At 46.4% G+C, this 24,040-nt stretch overlaps 1 protein-coding gene across 1 annotated transcript in view; it reads right to left on the bottom strand.

The window, feature by feature from the left end:
• Positions 1 to 9,583, bottom strand: part of LOC130281566 (uncharacterized) — a 32,093-nt gene extending 22,510 nt beyond the window's left edge. The window contains exon 1 of the mRNA XM_056528908.1: positions 9,478 to 9,583. The gene's annotated coding sequence lies outside the window, so the exon portion shown is untranslated. The remainder of the gene's footprint in view (positions 1 to 9,477) is intronic.
• Between the last annotated feature and the right edge of the window lie 14,457 nt (positions 9,584 to 24,040).

Here is a 24,040-nt window from a genome sequence, read left to right as displayed (position 1 = left end):
TAACCTCTCCCTCTCTTCTGGGGTCTTTCCCTCCTCCTTCAAACACTCTATCATAACCCCACTATTGAAAAAAACATCTCTGGACCCGTCCTGTGCAGCCAACTATTGACCCGTCTCAAATCTCCCCTTCATCTCCAAACTCCTGGAACGCTTGGTCTACTCCCGACTTATCTGCTATCTCTCCGAAAACTCTCTCCTTGACCCCTTACAGTCTGGTTTCCGCTCCCTTCACTCCACAGAAACGGCCCTAACCAAAGTCACTAACGATCTTCTGATGGCCAAATCAAATGGCAATTTCTCTTTACTGATTCTCTTGGGTCCTGGGTCCTCTACTTTTTTCACTCTACACATCCCCTATTGGAAAAACAATCAGTAGATTTGGTTTCCAGTACCACCTCTATGCTGATGACACCCAACTCTATACCTCCTCCACCAACATCACCCCTGCACTCCTACAGAATACCAGTGACTGTCTCTCTGCCGTCTCAGACATCATGTCCTCTTTATATCTGAAACTAAATCTTTCTAAAACAGAACTTCTTGTCTTTTCTCCATCAACTGATACTGTACCTAACCCTGACATTTCCATCTCGGTATGTGGTACTACCATAACTCCCGGGCAGCAGGCTCGCTGTCTTGGAGTTATACTTGACTCTGATCTGTCTTTCACTCCTCATATTCAGTCTCTTTCACGTTCTTGTCACCTGCATCTCAAAAACATTTCAAGAATCCGCCCGTTTCTCACCACTGAAACTGCTAAAACTCTCTTATTGCTTTGATTCACTCCCGCCTCGACTACTATAACTCTTTACTAATAGGCCTTCCTTTCTCCAAACTCTCTCCTCTCCAGTCCATCCTTAATGCTGCAGCCAGACTCATCTTCCTCTCCAGCCGCTACACCGACGCCTCCTCCCTGTGCCATTCACTACACTGGTTACCAATTCAGTCCAGAATACAGTACAAAATCCTCAGTCTCACACACAAAGCTCTCCACAATGCTGCACCTCCCTACATCTCCTCTCTCATCTCCGTCTACCATCCTACACGTTCTCTCCAATCTGCTAATGATCTCACACTAACATCTTCTATAATACGAACTTCTCACTCCCGTCTCCAAGACTTCACTCGTGCTGCACCGGTTCTCTGGAATGCTATCCCTCAATCCCTCAGACTCAACAACAACATCCATAGTTTCAAACGTGGCCTAAAAACACATCTCTTCAGAGAGGCCTACAACAGTCTCTAATTGGCCTCAACATATCCCCAACATATCCCCAACATATCCCCAACATATCCCCAACATATCCCCAACATATCCCCAACATATCCTCAATATATCCCCAATATATCCCCAACATATCCTCAACATATCCTCAATATATCCCCAATATATCCCCACACCTCTTGTTTGAATAGTTATTGTGTAATTTTATGTCTGATACTTGTCTTTGTTTGTACCCCATAACTGTAAGCGCTGCGGAATCCGTGGGCGCTATATAAAGAAATAAGATATTAATAATGTAGAAATAAAATGTTTCACAGAAGAGTTACTACAAATGATACTAATAAAAACAAGGATAAGAATGAAAACCAACTGTTGAAGGGGTACTCCGCCTCTAGACATCTTATCCCCTATCAAATAGATAGGGGATAAGATGTCTGATCGCGGTGGTCCTGCCACTAGGAACCCCTGCAATCTTTCCTGCAGCTCCCCTATCATCTGGTGCACGAAGCGAGCTTCGCTCCGTGCCTGATGACTGGCGATGCAGGGACCGTAGGATTGTGACATCACGGCCAGGACCCCTTGTTAATGCAAGTGGATAGGAGGGGACAAGTCTATGGCCGCCACGCCCTCTCACATAGACATGCAATGAGGGTCGGGAGGTCACCATCCTCTGGCCCCTGCATCGCCAGTCATCAGACAGGAAGCGAAGCGAAGCTCCATGCACCAGATGACAGGGGTGCTGCAGGAGAGATCGCTGAAGTTGCCAGCAGCGAGGTTCATAAAAAATTAGTATAGAAAATGCAAATGGTCAGATGGCCACAAAGGTAAGTATGTAAACACATGGGTCAAAATGCATTAAACATCAAAAATGTCAAAGGCGCAACATAGTGTGGACCAAAAGATGCAAGATTTATGGGAATACTGTGAACTCACTATAATGGTGTAGAATGCACAGGGTTGATGTATGCAATAAACGCAATAAACAATTAAAGGGGTACTCCGCCCCTGACATCTTATCCCCTATCCAAAGGATAAGGGATAAGATGTTAGATCACCACGGTCCCGCTGATGGGGAACCCGGGGATTGCCTCTGCGGCACCCCGCCATCATTACTGCACAGAGCGAGTTCGCTCTGTGCATAATGACGGGAGATACAGGGGCCGAAGCAGCGTGACGTCATGGCTCCGCCCCTCATGACATCACGGCCCGTCCCCTTAATGCAAGTCTATGGCAGGGGGCGTGATGACCGCCACGCCCCCTCCCATAGACTTGTATTGACAGGGTGGGCTGTGACGTCACGAGTGGTTGACCACGATTTTGTCTCCAGTTTAAAAACCGTACTGCAACCGCATACGTTTTTTTTTAACATGGACGTCAATGGGAAATGCACATGTATACTGTTCCATATGGGAAAAACGTATACGTTTTTACTTTGCACATGCGCATTTGAATCCTAAAGTCCCCACCCAAGACCCCACCCATTAAAAATGGACAAAATTTTCAAAAACTTATGGGTTTTTTTCTATAAAAAATGACGGAACTGTATGCACTTTTAAAAACAGTATACTGTTTAAAAACACATACGGTTTATTTTTTTCCATACTGTTCCATCCGTTTTTTTGCCATACGGTTTTCTTTAGAAAAACTGATTGAAAACAGTATGGCAAAAACGTAGTGTAAACCCAGCCTTAGTAGGGTATCATTTTAATTGTATGGACCTACAGAATAAAGGGAACATGTCATTTTTACCGAAAAATGTACGGCGTAGAAACAGAAGCCCCCAAAAGTTACTAAATTGCGTGTTTTTTTTTTCAATTTTGTCTCACACTGATTTGTTTTCCATTTCGCCGTAGATTTTGGGGTAAGATGTCATTACAAAGTAGAATTGGTGGTGCAAAAAATAAAGCCATCATATGGATTTTTAGGTGCCAAATTGAAAGAGTTATGATTTTTTAAAGGTAAGGAGGAAAAAATTAGAGTGCAAAAACGGAAGAACCATTTCATCATGTTTGCTCTCCAATAGACCATTGTCACTCCTTCGCTTCTGAGTCCTCTACTGCACCCAAAGAGCACTTTACATCTACATATGAGGTATTCCCTTACTCGAGAGAAATTGGGTTACACATTTTGGGGGGCTTTTTCTCCCTTTACTCCTTGTAAAAAATGAAAAAAAATTGGACTACAAGAACATGTTAGTGTAAAAAAAAAATGGAGATTTTTAATTTTCCATTTTTCTGCTATTCCTTTGAAACACCTAAAGGGTTAACACACTTTCTGAATGTCATTTTGAATACTATGAGGGGTGCAGTTTTCATGATGGGGTCCATTATGGGGGATTTCTAACATAAAGAACCTTTAAATTCACTTCAAAACTTAACTGGTCCCAGAAAAATTCCGATTTTGAAATTTTCGTGGGAAATTGCTGCTATACTTTAAAACCCCCTAATATCTTCAAAAAGTAAAAACATGACAACTTTTTGATGCCAACATACAGTAGACATATTGTATATGTGAATCAATATATAATTTATTTGGCATGTCCATTTTCCTTACAAGCAGAGTTTCAAAGTTAGAAATATATAAAAAAATTTAAGACATTTTGGAATTTTTCACCCAAAAAATGATGCTAGTATCACCGAAAATTTAACATAAAGTAGAATATGCTAGTATCATGAAAAAAACATTTTTGGAATCAAATTCATAAGTAAAAGCATCCCAGAGTTATTAATGCATAAAGTGACAGGTCAGATTTGCAAAAAATGCTTTGGACCTTAAGGTGAAAATGGGCTTCGTCCTTAAAGGGTTAACACCAATGACAGTCTATCCAGCTTGTTGAACACTGCATTAATTGACAGCTATGTGCTGGTTGCGCCAGTTTCTGAATCTTCTGATCCTCCTGCTAAGTATTTTCTGACCCTCCTGTTAACAAGTGGATTGGTTGGAATCAGAGAGGTGACTTTTTTTCATCATCGCCTCCTCTATTATACCGTATGCTGAACATATACTTCCTTATACCTGTCGGCTGCAAACTGGAATACATAGTTGGGTCCAAAGTAGTTGTCGCAGCAGATGGGGAATGGCTCTGGGCATTCCGGGTGATGCCGGGCTGGGCCTTTTGGCTGTCACTTTAATTATTTTCACCATGAAGGAGCCTCCAGGAGTAGCTACAGATGGGTAAAAGAAGAACAACTAACCCCTGAGCCCCCAATTAATTAGTGTTGGATCTGAAACAACTATTCAAAAATAGCAGCTGAATGTTTAGCACCCCCTGGATCTATGGCTGTAGCCTTTATAGTGGAAGTCATAGGAGTCTGGGGTCCATCTTACCTTACACATGCATGGACTGTCCTACTGGAGAAAGAACTGTGCCCCGCCAAAGTGTGCAACTATCACGATAGTCTGATATTTTGAATCATTATAGTTGTCTCTGGCATCTTCGGACTTGTGGTGGGGCCAGAGAAAAGCAAGAGATACCGGAAAGTCAACCCATGTGCTGACCCGTTGTGTGATGTGCGATGTTGATCTCTGCCCATTTTCTTCTCTTGGCGCTGGCTTTTGCAAATATCAGCCTTGTGGCTAGCTGTGTCTTTATGTTCATCGGAGAGACACTACTAGCTGTAAACTTCACCATTGTGTCTGACATCATCCTGAAGGTGGTAGCTTCTTTGAGGAGATCTATAGCCCTGACTGTGCAGATGACCATTAATCACCCACTGGTTGAAGCTGCAGGCTTGATATCTCATTGGCATGATATCCTACATGTTTAGCCAAAGATATTCAAAATCCCCTCTTCTGATGTACCACAGCCTGGGGTACGCACTAATGACCTGCACTTTAACCCCTTGTGCACTTTAACCATTTTCACCTTAAGAACTCAGCCATTTTTTGCAATTCTGACCACTGTTACTTCATGCAATAATAACTTTTACCTTTTATTCTGATTCCAAGACAGCTTTTTCATGACATATTCTACTTTAACATAGTGGTACACTTGTTGTTACTTGCATCCTTTCTTGGTGAAAAATGCAAAAATTTCATGTAAATTTAGAACATTTTGCATTTTTCTAATTTTGAAACTTTCTGCTTGCAAGGAAAATGGACCTTCCAAATAAATTATATATTGATTCACAAATACAATATGTCTCCTTTTATGTTGGCATAATAAAGTTAACATGTTTTTATATCTTGAAGACATAAGAGGGCTTGAAAAGTATAGCAGCAATTTTCTAAATTTTCACGGAAAATTCAAAATCAGAATTTTTCAGGGACAAGTTAAGTTTGAAGTGGATTTGAGGAGCCTATCTATGAGAAATACAACATAAATGACACCATTATAGAAACTGCACCCCTCAAAGAATTCAAAATGACATTCAGGAAGTTTGTTAACCCGGGGGCGAAGCCTGACCGCTGAGCTGGATGGCCGCTTAATTGAGCTGCTCTCCACAGCCACTGAGCAAACCAGCTTAAAGCAACCACATTTTGCTTCTAAGATGGAAATACAGACAAAGAACACCCTGAGGATACCCCTGGGCCACCTAAATCCCCCCCAAAATCTGTCAGATATTGCTCAATTTCTCAAGAAGCAACCGCAACAGAGCCCAGCGTGGTCGGCCAAGATGGCGCTGAACTCAGCAAGAGAGGCGGAACGGGAGTACGAATCTGAAATGGAGAGCACTTACGGCAGCCAGGCCGACTCTGAAGGAGAGGAAACCAAACTCTCACTCATCCGCTCCTTTATAAAAAAAAAAAAAAAAAAGGCAGTTCAGCAAGCCGTAATTAAACCTTTGAATCTCTGGCGCCAGTACTCCATGAACTAGCCGAAATTAAAGCAGATGTACGCCATATAGGTACACACACGGAACCACTAGAAAGAGCACAGTCTGAGACTGTCACCTTCTGCAACTCGGCAGCACAGCAGCTGCAACTCCAGGAGACCCACCTGAACAGAGCTTTTCTCATGTTTGAAGATCAGGAGAATAGGAGCAGGAGGAAGAACATAAGAATTAAAGGTGTACCAGAATCCTATGCTTTTGATGCCCTGTCTTCAGTGACTCGCCAGATCTTAACTACCTTGCTGGGGGAAGAAAGAGCTGCCACCATTACAATCGAGCGGGTCCATAGAGAGCTCCAACCTAAGTCACCCCCAGCTGAACCACAAAGGGACCTGATTTGTGGACTCCTCAGCTATGTGGATACTGCAGCCATCCTAAAAGCTAATCTGGAGACTGAATCTCTCCTATATGAAGGGACTCCCGTGCAAATATTCCAAGATATTGCTCCCTCCACCTTGGCAAAACAGAGGACCCTGAACCCTCTGCTGCAAAGATTAAGGGACATGAGATTACCATATATGTTGCTATACCCTTTTGGCCTATCCATATTAAAAGGTGGAAGGAGACTGGCTATTCACTCACCTGAAGACCTACAGAAAGCCTGGGAGTTCTTGGGTATTGAACCCCTCAACATACCCTCCTGGTTGCTGATTCAACTGAGCAACAGTTTACCAACATTGCCCAAGATGGCTCTGTGGATCAAAGTTGATAAGGCAAAGTCGCCAAAGAATCTCAAGTTCACCCAGAAGGGAAACCGCCAGTCAGACGCAAACCTGACTTACTTATGCTTTCTCCCATTTCTCCCTATATCTGAGACTATCTAGTTTCTGTTGACATCTGTTTTCCAGATTCCGTTGTTTATTGTTCCTTCTCATCGAGATGCTGAATGCAGTGCACACTGCTAAGAGGTGAACTACATGTGACTTGAGCGACAAGTGGACTTCCACAATTGTTCGGGACATTAGTTTTATTATCTCAGTCCGCATACATCTCCCCCCTCTTTCCCTCCCCTCTCTCCTCGGGACGTCCTAGGCTTCCTTCTCCCCCTTTGTGTATGTTGCACCCCACCCTCCTCCTGAAGATAGCTGCTAGCACAGGCTTTACCGGCAATGGACTGCACTTCTCTCACGCCGCAGCAGAGAGGACGGGATGTCTTCACACATGAACCAGTAACAGTACAGACTATACCTCCCTGGATTGTTTACATGATTTTACTGAACAGGAGCTAAATTATTAAAAGACTTGATTTATGTAGCCAGTTCCATTGCAGTACTCCCTTTTGCATATGTTGCCGACTACTAAGTCGTGTGCTGTCTCGTGTACCTAAGATGCAGCCCTCACATGTGAGGGCCTTAGAGGAGGGCTAGTGATATATATTTACTACTATTACGTTATGCGCTCCGGCCGCAAAAGCTGGCTGCGAGCGTATGGTCCCGTTCACCCTGCTGCTGCTGGCGGGGCTGGGATTTGCATCGCGGGACGCGCCCGCATCCTAGTCCATCACTCACCAGGTGCTCCTTCTGCCCCCGCCTCTGCCTCTCTGCTCCAGCGTGCATGTCCCCATACCCTAGGGCGTGCGCGCGCCGGAGCTTTAAGATTTAAAGGGCAGTGCGCCCATTATTGTAGTACACCTGTGGCTCATTGATAAATTCCTCCTCCTCCCACACTTCCTTGTTGGATCTTTGTTGCCTTGTGCCTTAGAGAAAGCATACCTGAGAGTTGCCGTGCCATGTATCTGATCATTTGCTCTGCGACCTGACCTTACTCCTGTGCCGCTTGCCTACTGACCTCCTGCTATGTTCTGACTACACTAATGTGCCACCTGCCCTGACCTTCTGCTATCCTGACTACGAGCTGCCTTATCCCTCCTGTGCCTCGCATCTCCTCGAACGACTGTGTGATCGATCCTTGCCAGGGGTAGTGAGCTGGGTGCCGCCTGCCACAGCAAGTCCATCCTGCTTTGCGGCGGGCTCTGGTGAAAACCAGCGGCACCTGGTACGGTACGGTCCGAGTCATCTGCCAAACAGGTCCAGCGGATCCACATCCTCCGGTGTTCCTGTCTTCTGAAATGTGAGTGTTACAACTACAATGCTACTATATACTGTTTCTTAATGTTTTCTAAACATGTTCCTTATAAGGAAAGATACATGTTTATGCCTTATTTCGCAGACTTTATTCCTCCTTCTCACCCTAATCTTCGCTCTCCTTCACTCTTTCCTTCCTTTTACTCCACCCCCCCCCTCCCCTGGGGCTACCACCTCCTGCTCATGTAGAAATCAACTCTATGCACCGCATTCTCAGATAATGGTTGTTATACAGTTATAGATGTTATACAGTTTTATGTTTATGTCTACAGAAGCCTAGCTTCACATCTGGTTTGGACGGGCTGTCGGTTCAGGACATATACCGTATCCCCGTATCATATCTCACTTCCTTTGTCTACGCTTCTCTTACTTTTTTCATCACGTCTTACTTCCTTTAGCTTTTTCTACCACTTACTAACACTCCTCTTCTCTCTTTCCCCTCACTTCTCCCACCTGACTGCTCCTTTCTTATCTAGCTACACTCCATTGCCGTTCTGCCATCCCCCCTCTCTACACTTCCTTTCCGGTTCCTATATCTCTCCCACTTGTCTTCTTCCCTCTTCTCCTTCTCTTCCCCTTCCACAGGTACCACTAGTAGTACTAGACGCAGCTCCAAGACCCTGCTTTACCCATGGCTTCCCTGAAGTTTATTAAATATAATGTCAAGGGCTTTAATTCCCCTTGTAAGCGACATAATGTTCTCTCCCTGTTATGGAAAGATGGGGTCTCGGTGGCTTTTCTCCAAGAGACACACTTTAAGAAGGGCAGAATTCCAATATTACCTGTTAACTACTTCTCTTTATGGTTCCACAGTGGCAGCACCAACTCTTCCTCCAAGGGCGCTTCTATAGCGATACATCGAGATGTTCCCTTTGTTCTGCAAGACAGCTATGACTCCGGTGACGGCAGGGTGCTTTTTTTAAAGGTAAGGTCGGATCTGTGACATATACCTTCGCTACCATCTACACCCCTAATATAAGTCAGGTTCCTTGGCTGTTGAGGATGCTGGAGAGCCTTCAGCCATTTGCTGAGGGCGTTGGACCCCATGGTTGACTCTGTGGGATTTTTTGTGGGATTTTCCGCGGCCTCTCCGGTGGCCTTGCGCACCCTCAGGAACAAATTACATGAAATGTGCTTAGTAGACACCAAGAGGTCTCAACAACTTGGGGAACACACTTACTCATTTTATTCTGCCCCGCATGCCTCAGCTCACTGCCTAGATTGTATTCTATGCCATGACAGTATACTGCCATCTCTGCTTGATTCTAAAATATAGGTTCTAAAACTCTGTCTGATCAGTCACCAATACACCCTACTTTTGCATAGTCGCACTTACCCAGACGGGACTGGACTTGGAGGCTAAATGAGAGGCTACTGTCCCAAGACAAAGACGTGACGGCTCTTACCCAACATCTGACTTCCTTTTTCAACCTAAACCTTACTGAGGATGTCTCGTGACTTGTGGTTTGGGAGGCTCACAAAGCCTATAGTATATGAGGGTCCATGGGATCTAGGGTGAAATGGGAGCGCATTAAGGAAATACATAGTTTGCTTGAACAAATTGCTAACAAAGAAAGGCAATGTCCGGTCCCCTCCCAGACCACTCACGCTATTGAGCTATCCGTGCCCAGCGAAAAACTAAAAGACTTACTCCAAACTTATGCTGCAAACGTTGTGCGTTTTAAACAGAGACTTTTTATTCATGGAGATTAAGGGGGGGGGGGAGACTTATGATTGCTATGAACACAAAGAGAAGGGAATCCACATTCATTTCCAAAATTAATTACTCTGATGGAAATTGTCGCACAGACAATTCAGCAATAGCCTCTGCTTTTTTCTCCTAATATGCCTCTTTGTACAACTTACCTACATCTGACAAAGGTGAACCTACCTGTTCTGAAGCCATTGGAGCGTTTTTAGATGCGCTAAATCTACCTAGCCTCTCCGATGAAGATGGTGCTGCTCTATTAACACCTTGCACCGAAGAGGAGATACAAAAAGTCTTGGTTTCCATCCCATCTGGAAAAAGCCCTGGCCCGGATGGTTTTAGCCTTGCTTATTACAAAACTTTTCAAACAATACTACTTCCTAAGCTCACTCAGTGGTGTAATGCACTGCTGCGGGGCTCTCCTCTACCCACCCAGGCTCTAGAGGCCCACATCACTGTTCAACCTAAAGAATGGAAGGATCATGGTCTATGCACAAGGTACGGCCCTATCTCCCTTCTCAATTTAGACATCAAGATCTGGGCCAAGGTGCTGTCCATTAGACTAGGTTGATTCCTACCTGGTCTTATCCACCCTGACCAAACACAATGCACATAGGGTGATGCACACCATTCATCACGCTTGTTCCACTAATACACCACTTTTGTTATTGGATGAAGAGGCCAAAAAGGCGTTCGATAGAGTGGCATGGGATTACCTGCGACAAACTTTGGCCAAATTTAATATCCCCAGTCCTTTCATAACAGCTATTATGTCACTGTACTCAACTCCATGTGCACGCATCTGGATCAATGGCACATTATCACTCTCCTTTCAAATAAGGAATGGAACAAGGCAGGGGTGCTCTCTGTCACTGTCCTTACACATAGTCATGGAGACCCTGCTTCAAGCCCTGCGTCAATACACTCTGATTAGGGGGCTGACAGTTGGGGGTCAGACCCATCTCATTGCAGCCTTTGCAGATGATTTGTTAATTTTAATAACTAACCCTACGGAAGCTCTCCCATGGGTCCAAGACATATTGGAATGCTATGGGTTCTTACCTAACTTCAAAGTAAATTATTCAAAATCAGAAGTCCTCAACGTGTTATTACCTCAGAAGCTGGTGTCTCGGTTGCGGGGCTCCTCGCCATACAAGTGGCCTACACATTACATCACTTACCTGGGTATCTCTCTCCCCCCTTCCTTGGACAGACTTTTTGCTTTAAACTACACCCTTTGTTGACCATAATCCATCAGCAATTTGAAGGTTACTGTCTACCTTTCCTATCCTGGGTGGGGAGGGAGAATTTGCTACAGACATTTGTTATACCCATGATCCTGTATCTTCTTCGAATGGTCCCTATAGCTCTTCCTAAGCAGCACCTACTCCAGTGACGACGCCTGTTCACACACTTTTTATAGGCAGGAAAGAAACCTAGGTTACCCTACAATCTGCTCAGAAGAGGTAGGTTACAAGGAGGCATTGGGCTTTCGGACGTTGAACAGTTTTACACCTCCGTCCATCTTCAGAGATGGGCTGAAATGGTAGCAGGCTCAAGCCTCCTATGTGATATTAGTTTGGAACGCTCACAATTGACCACTCAGACCATGTCACTAAATAGAACACTATGGCTACCCTCTCGAGTCAACATTTCACATGTTACTAATCCACTCGTACATGGTACTTCATTAGGTAAGAAAGCTTTCAACAGTACATTCAAGGAAAGGTCACAAACAAAACATCTTTTATCTCCAGCCCTACCTAGCTCTCTCATTCCTTATGAACTCAACCCTAGGGCAGACTCGGCTGACTCTATATGGAACAAATTACATGATACTCCTCTCAGAGACTTATGCCCACGTGGTGTATCTCAGTCCCAAACATATCTCCAGGCTAAACTACCAGATTTCCCTGTTAACTTTCTACAAGCCTACATTGTTGGACGGGCATGTGTATCAGTGCTGAAGGTATATGTCATTGGGGATGACCTGTCCTGTTTGGAGAAACTTGCTCTGGCTTCTCCTCAACCTAAATTGACGCTATCAAAATTTCGCTCTCGCCTTACTGAGGATTTCTTAGCCCCGATAAACCTGTTATTGTGGGAAAAAGAGTCGGGGATACAACTAACTGAATCAGAGTGCATATCTGCTCTGAGAAACTCAATGGGCTTTTCTAGATTTGTTAAATTGCAGGAAGGGCACTATAAACTTCTCTCCCGCTGGTACAGGACACCAGATCTCCTACATCATTGGGGACTTTCCACCTCTGATTCATGCTGGAGATGTTTGGAATACCGTGGTACACATTACATATATGGTGGACGTGCCCCGCTATTGCTGACTTTTGGAGGGAAGTAGGCACATTTATCTCAACCATAATGTGTTAGAAGGTGACTTTATCACCTAAAACTGTAATTCTAGGTTTACCTGATCCTGGGATAACAATAAACAAGAAATCGCTTGTGGCACACCTACTGTCAGCCGCCAAGGCTCTGATCCCTTTTCATTTTATGCAAACGCCACCACCCACAACTCAGCAATTGCTACACAAAGTGGCACAAATATGTAGAATGGAGGATCTGTCCAGATGGAGCAATCACTCCTATGCTTTCTTTACTAAAACATGGTCTCCCTGGCTTTGTTACTGGGAACAACATTAAATTGATCTTGTGGGACTGACCTCCCCAATTTTTACACCTCTAGTCTCACACTCATTATCCGTCTCTAGGCTTCCGATCTCTCAGCCTCACCTATCTTGACCTCTACCCCTCTCTCACTCAACCCTCTCCCTTCCCCCACCCCCTACCTCCCTCTTTCCCTACCCCCTCCCCCTCAACTTCCCTTCCGAGGCAATGAAGGCTCTGCTCTCCCTTACACCTAATCTCTTGTTCTTGACTTTCTGCTTTCCTTCCTGTTTTTCTACATTCTGCCCTACTTCACTGACATATCCCCTCACTGCCCACGGCCTCATGCTATTGGGACTCCAGGAACAGTTCCTAGATAACTATACCATAACTGCATAGGACCTTGGGCTGTATTTTACCCCAAGTATGTGAAATGCATCTTACCTTCCCCTCTTTCTTCTAATTCTTTCTTCCCTTTCCCCTATCTTAACCTCAGTTAAGGTATTGCTCAATTGGGACGAGCTCCAAGACTACAAAATCCTTTACTTACCTCTCTATTTTAAGAGCTCCTTAATTGAGTTTGCTAACCTTTTAAATTAAATATTATATTGGTTGTGTTACTCAGCTAAATATAGTTGCTCGCTATGTATTGTCATTTCTGCTATATGTACGTCTAGCTCTGGGAGAAAATTTACAGCTTGTTATCTTTTGTATTTGAAAACTGAAAAATAAAGAATTGTTAAAAAAGTTTGTTAATCCTTTAGGTGTTTCACAGGAATAGCAGCAAAATGAAGGAGACGATTCAGAATCTTCATTTTTTAAACTTGCATGTTCTTGTAGAGCCATTTTTTCAAATTTTTACAAGGGGTAAAAGGAGAGAAATCCCCGCAAAATGTGTAATCCAATTTCTCTTGAGAAAGGAAATACCTCCTTTGTGTATGTGAAGTGTTCAGCGGGCGCAGTAGAGGGCTTAGAAGGAAAGGAACGACAATGGGATTTTGGAGAGTGAATTTTTCTGAAATTGTTTTTGGAGGGCATTCCACATTTAGGAAGTTCCTATGGTGCCAGAACAGTAAGAAAAAAAAAAAAAAAAACACATGGCAAACTATTTTGGAAACTACACCCCTCAAGGAATGTAACAAGGGGTACAGTGAGCCTTAACACCCCACAGGTGTTTGACGATTTTTGGTTAAAGTCGGATGTGTAAATAAAATAAAAATTTCACTAAAATGCTGTTTTTTTCCCCAAATTTTACATTTCTACAAGCGGAGAAAATGCCCCCCCAAAATTTGTAGCTCCATTTCTTCTGAGATCTGCATCCCCAGATGTTAATGGTAGTTATTGAAGGGGTTTTGGAGAGGGAGGGAAGAGAAACAAAATGCAATCAGAGGCTGCATCATCCTTACCACTGCTTCCCACTGAGAACTGCACTTCAGACAACCATAACATCCCAAATGCAGATTACTATTCTACAGCAGGGTCTGTCTTAAAAATTAAAAGAAATCAGACCTGGAGATGAAGCGTATACACAAAAATATGATCAAATACAAAGGAAATTCATCCTCTTACTTTTATCCCTTTACCCAACAATTTGAGATGAGCGAAACGAAGCTGATGAACCCGAATTCGTTACGAACTTCATGAAATATTGGATTCGCAGTGAATGCGAATATCACCGCTATTCTATCGTTCAAATCGCTTAATTAAACTCCATTTACTGTGGTACAGGCTCCAGGGCATCTAAAATGTCAGATCCAAATGTCAGAACATGGGGCAAGGAACGCTGGGAAGGCAAGGCGGGAAGGGAAGCAGGCGGGAGGACCCTGAATCACATGCAGGATGCAGCCTATCAGCAGCCAGTCACCCCTGTGATGTCACAGCCCTATATATTCGGCAGCCATTTTGCGGCTCGTCATATCATTCATTACACTGCATAGAGATAGGACGAACATCGCTGTGTGTGTTACACAGAAAAGCTAATTCCAGCAGCATTTCACATCCTAGTCATATCAGCGTTCTGGTGGACAGAGAGCAGTGTTTTTTTCACTGAAAAGGATTTTTACTGCAGCCATTAACCTCCCAGTCACTTTCTTCAGCATTGTATTACAGAGAGGGGCAGAGAGCTGTGTGTTGCCTCATACAGTTCAACAAGCTGCCTCAACTTCATAAACCTTAGCAGAGGAGGCAATTCTTTCAGCGAAATTCTGTGTCTTTGTTCGACAACAAATCATCTGCTGGTTTTACTAGTCTGTAGACGGTATAATACCCAGCAGTCCACTCCTAAGGCTGGGCTCACACTGCAGAATTTCTGGGCAGAATTTCTACTGGAGATCGAGCCGGCGGCGCTAGGACCGAGCAGACAGCATTGCCGCCCCCATAGACTGCAATGCATTTCTGGGTGGATCTTTTGGGAGATCTGCTCAGAAATGCATTGCAATCTATGGGGATGGCAATGTAGTCCGTGCAGTCCTAGTGCCGCCAGTTCGATCTCCAGCAGAAATTCAGCCCAGAAATTCCACAGTGTGAACCTAGCCTAATAGTCTTTGACAGAGTGTAATTTTGTATTTATAGTGCACAATTTTTTTGTGCTGCAGCACTGTTGGTGTTGTGCAAAAATATTTTTTTTTAAGCGTACTGTACCGCACTTTTCTACCCTCATAAGTGCACCACATACGTACATCTAAGTAGTGTACTATTTTGTACCTGTTAATCTGGCAAGGGCCTAGATACTGTGAAAGGACAGCCAAAAGTAATCACCGGCTGGTGTTTTACTCCAATATGTTCATTAAGCATACTGTAGCACATTTTTCTGCCCTCATAAGTGCATACCACATACCTACATCTAAGTAGTGTACTATTTTGCACCCATTAATCTGTCAAGGGCCTACATACTGTGAAAGGACAGCCAAAAGTAATCACTGACTGGTGTTTTACTCCAATACGTTTATTAAACCTTTAACGACGAAGGACGTATATTTACGTCCTGCGCCGGCTACCGCGATATGAAGCGGGGTCGCGCTGCGAACCCGCATCACATCGCGTCGGTCCCGGCACTCATCAATGGCTGGGACCCACGGCTAATACCACACATCGCTGATCGCGGCAATGTGTGGTATTAACCCTTTAGAAGCGGCGGTCAGAGCTGACCGCTGCTTCTAAAGCGAAAGTGAGTCAGTCGGGCTGTTCGGGACCGCCGCAGTGAAATCGCGGCGTCCCGAACAGCTTGCAGGACACCAGGAGGGCCCTTACCTCCCTCCTCGGTGTCCGATCGACGAATGACTGCTCCGTGCCTGAGATCCAGGCAGGAGCAGTCAAGCGCCGATAACGCTGATCACAGGCGTGTTAATACACGCCAGTGATCAGCATAGGAGATCAGTGTGTGCAGTGTTAAAGGTCATTTAACCCCTTCCCTAATAAAAGTTTGAATCACCCCCCTTTTCCCATAAAAAAAATAAAACAGTGTAAATAAAAATAAACATGTGGTATCGCCGCGTGCGTAAATGTCCGAACTATAAAAATATATTGTTAATTAAACCGCACAGTCAATGGCGTACGCGCAAAAAAATTCCAGAGTCCAAAAATTGCGTATTTTGGTCACTTTTTATACCATTAAAAAATGAATAAAAAGTGATCAAAAAGTCCAATCAAAACAAAAATACCGATAAAAACTTCAGATCATGGCGCAAAAATTGAGCCCTCATACCGCCCTGTACGTGGAAAAATAAAAAAGTTATGGGGGTCAGAAGAGGACATTTTTAAACGTATAAATTTTCCTGCATGTAGTTAGGATTTTTTCCAGAAGTACGACAAAATCAAACCTATATAAGTAGGGTATAATTTTAACCGTATGGACCTACAGAATAATGATAAGGTGTCGTTTTTCCCGAAATATGCACTGCGTAGAAAGGGAAGCCCCCAAAAGTTACAAAATGGCGTTTTTTCTTCGATTTTGTCGCACAATGATTTTTCTTTCCGTTTCGTCGTGAATTTTTGGGCAAAATGACTGATGTCACTGCAAAGTAGAATTGGTGACGCAAAAAATAAGCCATAATATGGATTTTTAGGTGGAAAATTTAAAGGGTTATGATTTTTAAAAGGTAAGGAGGAAAAAACGAAAGTGCAAAAACGGAAAAACCCTGAGTCCTTAAGGGGTTAAGTGTACTGTAGCGCATTTTTCTGCCCTCATAAGTGCATACCACATATGTACATCTAAGTAGTGCACTATTTTAAACCTGTTAATCTGTTAAGGGCCTAGATACTGTGAAAGTCCAGGAAAAAGTACTCACCGGCTGCTGTTCTAGACAAATACTGTTTTAAACGTAGTGGAGCTCTGTCAGGCAGAGACGTGCCAGGACGTGCACAGAGGAGTGCAGAGGCCTAAATTCATCAGGCAGAGGTCGCAGCAGACTAGGGGCGAGTGACAGCAGGAGTCGCAGTGAGGCCTGAGCTCCCGGTATCAGCTAGAGGTTGTGTCTCGACCAGCAACCCATTTGCTGTCATCAATTGGTTAACACTGTCATCCACTTCATCACAAGTGACATCTGATACCCCCAGTCAACAGTCGGTTGGTTCCTCAGACACAACCCTCAGTTGGCATGGCCCGGGAGCAGTCCCTCTCCTCCCATTGCCTCTGTCCTATGCTGTTCACTCCTCTAAAGAAGTATTTTATGTTGTGGGTTCAGCTCCACTATTCAGTGAGGAAGATCTAATAGAAGACAGTCAGCAGCTACTGCCCAACCAAGAAGTGGAGGAGACATCTGCTGCTTTTCCCGCTAGGCGGGCAATTAGTGAGGAGGAGGGTGACATGAAAGGCGGTGTTTCCAGGATTCAGGGTCCTGAAGCAGACACTGTTGAGAAACCTGAGGAGGACATCAGTGACATGCAGACACTTGTTGATGATGATGAAGCCGATCGCAATTGGGAGCCAGGTGCAGAAGGGGCTTCATCATCAGAAGAAGAGAGTTTCAGATTGCCTGTGAGGCAGCAGCTGAGCCAGCAAGGTGGTAGCATGGTTGGCAGTCAGCATGGTGGCAGAAATGGAAATTATGGAGCCAAACAAGCCCAGGGGAGACCACCTGCTTTGCGGCAGCCTACCTCCCCGGGAGGTAGTGGAACAGGGGTTCCTGGAGATGGCGGCAGTAGCAGACAATTGGTGTGGATTGTTGGTGGGAAAATCAGCTACTCGGCTGCGTGGCTGTTTTTCTTCAAGCATCCGGAGGAGGTTCACATAGCCACATGCAAGATATGTTGACAGAAGGTGAGGCATGGCCAGGGTCTCAATGTTGGCACCACAGCCCTGTGACAACATATGCTTCACCACCATAAAGCAGACTGGGCGAACCGTGGCTCCGATGTAGTGGTCCAGCCTGCTGCATCACCCGGTGGCAGGCCACTCCCTCTTTCAGCCAGCCAAGGCTCCACCACCTCAGCTTAAGGGAGCTGTGTGTCATACCCTTCTGACCTGTCCTTCTGTTGCTCCAGATACTCCAGCTCCTCCTACTTATAGTCAGCCTTTCCGCCAACAATCCATTGGCGAAGCCATGTCCAAGAGACAACAGTATGCTCCCAGTCATCCAATGGCAGAGAAGCTGAATGTGCTTCTGTCCAAGTTGCTGGTGCTGCAGTCCCTCCCTTTTCAAGTGGTGGACTCTGCACCTTTCAGAGAACTGATGGCTTGTGCCGAGCCAAGGTGGAGAGTGCCAAGCCATCATTTCTTTGCGAAGAAGGCAGTACCAGCCCTGCACAATTTTGTGTAAGAGAAGGTGGGCCGGTCCTTGAGCCTGTCGGTGTGCACCAAAGTGCACGGCAGCACCGACGCCTGGAGCTGTAACTATGGTCAGGGACAATATATGTACTTTACAACTCACTGGGTGAATGTGGTTCCTGCATAGCCACAACCCCAACTTGGACAGGTCACGCCGCTTCCCCCTCCATGCTCTCAGGCCTTTGGTCCTGTGACAGTGTGCGACTCTGCCTCCTCATCCTCCACCGTGTACTCAGCCTCCACTGCCCAGACAAGTCTCAGTGCCACTTCAGAATACCATGTGTGTAGGGCACGGTGGTGTCACGCTGTTCTTCACATGGTTTGCCTTAGCAAACGGAGTAGCACAGGGGAGGAACTGCTAAAAGTCATTCATAATTAAATCGGAGCATGGCTTACGCCACAAAAACTGGAAATGGGAACCATGGTGACTGACAACGGGAAGAACATCTTGCATGCGCTGCAACTGGGAAGGCTGAGCCATGCACCCTGAATGGCACACGTGTTCAATCTGGTTGTGAAGCAGTTCCTGAAGTGTTCCCCCCCCATTTGCAAGACCTCCTAACAATGGTAAGGAAACTCTGCGTGCACTTCAGCCACTCATAAACCGCAAAGCACACCCTCCTTGAGCTGCAGCGTCAGAACGGTATCCCCCAGCATAGTCTGATTTGTAACATTGCCACACGTTGGAATTCCATCCTCCATATGTTGGACTGACTTTACAAACAGAGAAAAGCCATCACCAATTTCTTGATGATCCAAGCGGATAGGGGTTTTCCCCCGTGTAACTTCAATGTGAACCAGTGGCAGCTCATACGTGACACCTGCTGTCTGCTCAGGATTACGGGATGAACAACGTCATTCCACTGCTTCATTTCTAACAACACGTGTTGGAAACAATGGCTAGTCAGGGCACTGGAGACGTGGCGCCTACATCTCATTGCCACATGAGCCCTGTGGGGGCTGAACTGGAGGAGGTGGGGGAGGGGCTCAGTGGAGCACAGTTTAGGCTTCATCAAATGGGTAGTTTTTTTTCTAGTAATCTGAGAGTAGAGGAGGAGGTGAAGCAACCAGAGAAGCTAGAGGGTATGAGGGAGGCGAGATAGAGGACCCAGACACACCGTGGCAGTATGCAGTGGAGATGGAGGCAGTGAGTCCCTCCGAGTCACTTGCACAAATGGCACGATGCATGCTCACTTGTTTGCGTAGTGGCAGCCGAATTGTCACCATTTGGCAGCGGGATGACTTCTGGATCTCCGCCTTATTGGACCTTCGCTACTGCCATAAAATAGGGGCCTTTTTTACACCCACTGATGGGGAGGACAAATTTACCTACTACAGAGGCATCCAATGTAGTCAGTTGGCCGATGCCGAGGCATCGGAGCCATTGTCCATCCTCTCGCAGGTCTGTATCGGGGGGGCCCCCTGCGCTAACCTGCCATGGCTGCTGGGGAGGGGTTGCAGGAGCAGTACCAGCTCCATCAGCAGAAGCCTGATGAGTAGCTTTCTTCACCTGCATAGTAAAGCAACTCATCAGCAGCAGGTACACCTGGAGCAGGACCTGAACCAGCAGGTGGTGGCATACCTTGACATGACCATGCCAACACAACTTGAAGATCCGCTGGACTTCTGGGCAGCCAAACTTGATTTGTGGCTACAACTAGAAGAGTTTGCCCTGGAGCTGTCCTGCCGCTGCCAGTAGTGTGCCATCAGAGCGGGTGTTTAGTGCGGCGGGGGCCATAGTCACCCCAAGGAGAAGTCATCTTTCCACGAAAAATATTGAGAGACTGACCTATGTGAAAATGAATCAGGCATGGATCAGCCAGAATTTCCAACCACCAATGCTTGATGCATCAGAGTAGATTGCCCATGGTGCCACACCAACACTTCACAAATATGGATAGTGCCAAACAGATTTAAGGCGCTGCTCCCCAGTTACAAACACTCCTCCCCATCAGACCTTTTTTTCACCCACCTTCGTCACCGGGGACTGGTATTGCCACCCACCACACCACTCTATCACCGGGTCACTTTCAGGACTCCTGATGCTGCTGCTGCTACCTCCAGGCTGTCTCATTCAGACACTATAAGGTATCTTCTCATGCTTCAGCCACTTCAAGGCTGTGCCATTCAGACACTATGTGGTCTCTTCATGCTGCCACAAACTCCAGGCTGTGCAATTCAGCCACAATATGGTCTCCTCATGCTTTAGCCATCTCCAGGCTGTGCCATTCAGACACTATATGGTCTTCCCATGCTGCCACAAACTTCAGGCAGTCATTCAGCCACTATATGGTTTCCTCATGCTTCACCACCTCCAGGCTGTGCCATTCAGCCCCTATATGGTCTCATCATGCTTCAGCCCATTTCAGGCTGTGTCATTCAGACACTATTTGTCTCCCCATGCTGCCACAAACTTCAGGCAGTCATTCAGCCACTATGTGGTCTCCTCATACTGATGCCACCTCCAGGCTCTGTCATTGTGCTTTCATGGACATGTGACTCCTTGTTACATTTGGTCCTTTGTACCCACACGCCAGGGTACGGGAGACTAAAACTTGGGAGTTAAAATTTCAGTTTCAAAATCCATAATTTCAATTTCAAACTATTAAATTTCTATTTCAAAATCTTAAATTAAAAGGGTCTCCTCATGCTTCTGCCAACTCCATGTTGTGCCATTCAGACACTATATGGTCTCCTCATGCTTCAGCCAACTCTAGGCTGTGCCATTCAGACACTATATGGTCTACTCATGCTTCAGCCACCTCCAGGCGGTGTCATTCAGCCAATATATGGTTTACTGATGCTGCTGGTCCTGGGCCTAAACATTTTTATGTACAACTTATAGACCACCTAGGTGGCTCAAAAAAAAAAACTTAAGCTCCCAGCCGTTAAAAACTATTATTTACAAGACTTTATTATTTAGGTCCACAAAATAAATCATATTTATGAAAAAAACACTGTGCGCTCAGCCAGCATGAATTATAAGTAAGAGGGCTTAACTAGCTCCATTATTATCAATTGATTATTATCAATTGAATGTAGAGGGCATTTCTGCAGGTAATGTCCCCTTTCTACTACTGTTGGCTGAAGCACACAGCTGATTAATCCCTTAAGGGCTTAGGACGGATGAGTACGTCCTAAGTCCAGTCTCTGTCTATAACGCGGGGTCCCGTTGGGACCCCGGGTCATAGCGGGATGGTCCAGGCGCCTATTCACAGCCAGGACCCGCGGCTAATAGCCCGCGGCCGCGATCGTTGGGCCACGCGCCATTAACCATTCCGATGCGGCGCTCAAAGGTGAGCGCCGCATCGAAAGTGAAAGTAAATTGTTACGCCGAGCGCTCCGGGTCCCCGCTCCTCCCCGGAGCGCTCGCTACACTCTCCTCACTGCAGCGCTCCGGTCAGATCCACTGACCCGGGGCGCTGCGATACCGCCTCCAGCCGGGATGCGATTCGCGATGCGGGTGGCGCCCGCTCGCGATGCGCACCCCGGCTCCCGTACCTGACTCGCTCTCCGTCGGTCCTGTCCCGGCGCGCGCGGCCCCGGTCCCTAGGGCGCGCGCGCGCCGGGTCTTTGCGATTTAAAGGGCCACTGCGCCGCTGATTGGCGCAGTGGTTCCAATTAGTATGTTCACCTGTGCACTCCTTATTTATACCTCACTCCCCCTGCACTCCCTCGCCGGATCTTGTTGCCATTGTGCCAGTGAAAGCGTTTCCTTGTGTGTTCCTAGCCTGTGTTCCAGACCTCCTGCCGTTGCCCCTGACTACGATCCTTGCTGCCTGCCCCGACCTTCTGCTACGTCCCACCTTGCTTCTGTCTACTCCCTTGTACCGCGCCTATCTTCAGCAGTCAGAGAGGTTGAGCCGTTGCTAGTGGATACGACCTGGTCACTACCGCCGCAGCAAGACCATCCCGCTTTGCGGCGGGCTCTGGTGAAAACCAGTAGTGACTTAGAACCGATCCACTAGCACGGTCCACGCCAATCCCTCTCTGGCACAGAGGATCCACTACCTGCCAGCCGGCATCGTGACAGTAGATCCGGCCATGGATCCCGCTGAAGTTCCTCTGCCAGTTGTCGCTGACCTCACCACGGTGGTCGCCCAGCAGTCACAACAGATAGCGCAACAAGGCCAACAGCTGTCTCAACTGACCGTGATGCTACAGCAGCTACTACCACAGCTTCAGCAATCATCTCCTCCGCCAGCTCCTGCACCTCCTCCGCAGCGAGTGGCCGCTTCTGGTCTACGACTATCCTTGCCGGATAAATTTGATGGGGACTCTAAGTTTTGCCGTGGCTTTCTTTCCCAATGTTCCCTGCACTTGGAGATGATGTCGGACCAGTTTCCTACTGAAAGGTCTAAGGTGGCTTTCGTAGTCAGCCTTCTGTCTGGAAAAGCTCTGTCATGGGCCACACCGCTCTGGGACCGCAATGACCCCGTCACTGCCTCTATACACTCCTTCTTCTCGGAAATTCGAAGTGTCTTTGAGGAACCTGCCCGAGCCTCTTCTGCTGAGACTGCCCTGTTGAACCTGGTCCAGGGTAATTCTTCCGTTGGCGAATACGCCGTACAATTCCGTACTCTTGCTTCAGAATTATCCTGGAATAATGAGGCCCTCTGCGCGACCTTTAAAAAAGGCCTATCCAGCAACATTAAAGATGTTCTGGCCGCACGAGAAATTCCTGCTAACCTACATGAACTCATTCATCTAGCCACTCGCATTGACATGCGTTTTTCCGAAAGGCGTCAGGAGCTCCGCCAGGATATGGACTTTGTTCGCACGAGGCGTTTTTTCTCCCCGGCTCCTCTCTCCTCTGGTCCCCTGCAATCCGTTCCTGTGCCTCCCGCCGTGGAGGCTATGCAGGTCGACCGGTCTCGCCTGACACCTCAAGAGAGGACACGACGCCGCATGGAGAATCTCTGCCTGTACTGTGCCAGTACCGAACACTTCCTGAAGGATTGTCCTATCCGTCCTCCCCGCCTGGGAAGACGTACGCTGACTCCGCACAAAGGTGAGACAGTCCTTGATGTCTACTCTGCTTCTCCACGTCTTACTGTGCCTGTGCGGATATCTGCCTCTGCCTTCTCCTTCTCTACTATGGCCTTCTTGGATTCCGGATCTGCAGGAAATTTTATTTTGGCCTCTCTCGTCAACAGGTTCAACATCCCGGTGACCAGTCTCGCCAGACCCCTCTACATCAATTGTGTAAACAATGAAAGATTGGACTGTACCATACGTTTCCGCACGGAGCCCCTTCTAATGTGCATCGGACCTCATCACGAGAAGATTGAATTTTTGGTCCTCCCCAATTGCACTTCCGAAATTCTCCTTGGACTACCCTGGCTTCAACTTCATTCCCCAACCCTGGATTGGTCCACTGGGGAGATCAAGAGTTGGGGGCCCTCTTGTTTCAAGGACTGCCTAAAACCGGTTCCCAGTACCCCTTGCCGTGACTCTGTGGTTCCTCCTGTAACCGGTCTCCCTAAGGCCTATATGGACTTTGCGGATGTTTTTTGCAAAAAACAAGCTGAGACTCTACCTCCTCACAGGCCTTATGATTGTCCTATTGACCTCCTCCCGGGCACTACTCCACCCCGGGGCAGAATTTATCCTCTGTCCGCCCCAGAGACTCTTGCCATGTCTGAATACATCCAGGAAAATTTAAAAAAGGGCTTTATCCGTAAATCCTCCTCTCCTGCCGGAGCCGGATTTTTCTTTGTGTCCAAAAAAGATGGCTCTCTACGTCCTTGCATTGACTACCGCGGTCTTAATAAAATCACGGTAAAGAACCGCTACCCCCTA

The sequence above is a fragment of the Hyla sarda genome, chromosome 7 (assembly GCF_029499605.1).
Source record: "Hyla sarda isolate aHylSar1 chromosome 7, aHylSar1.hap1, whole genome shotgun sequence".
NCBI lineage: Eukaryota > Metazoa > Chordata > Amphibia > Anura > Hylidae > Hyla > Hyla sarda.
The sequence above is the reverse complement of the archived record's forward strand: the minus strand, read 5'-3'. Positions and strand labels throughout refer to the sequence as shown.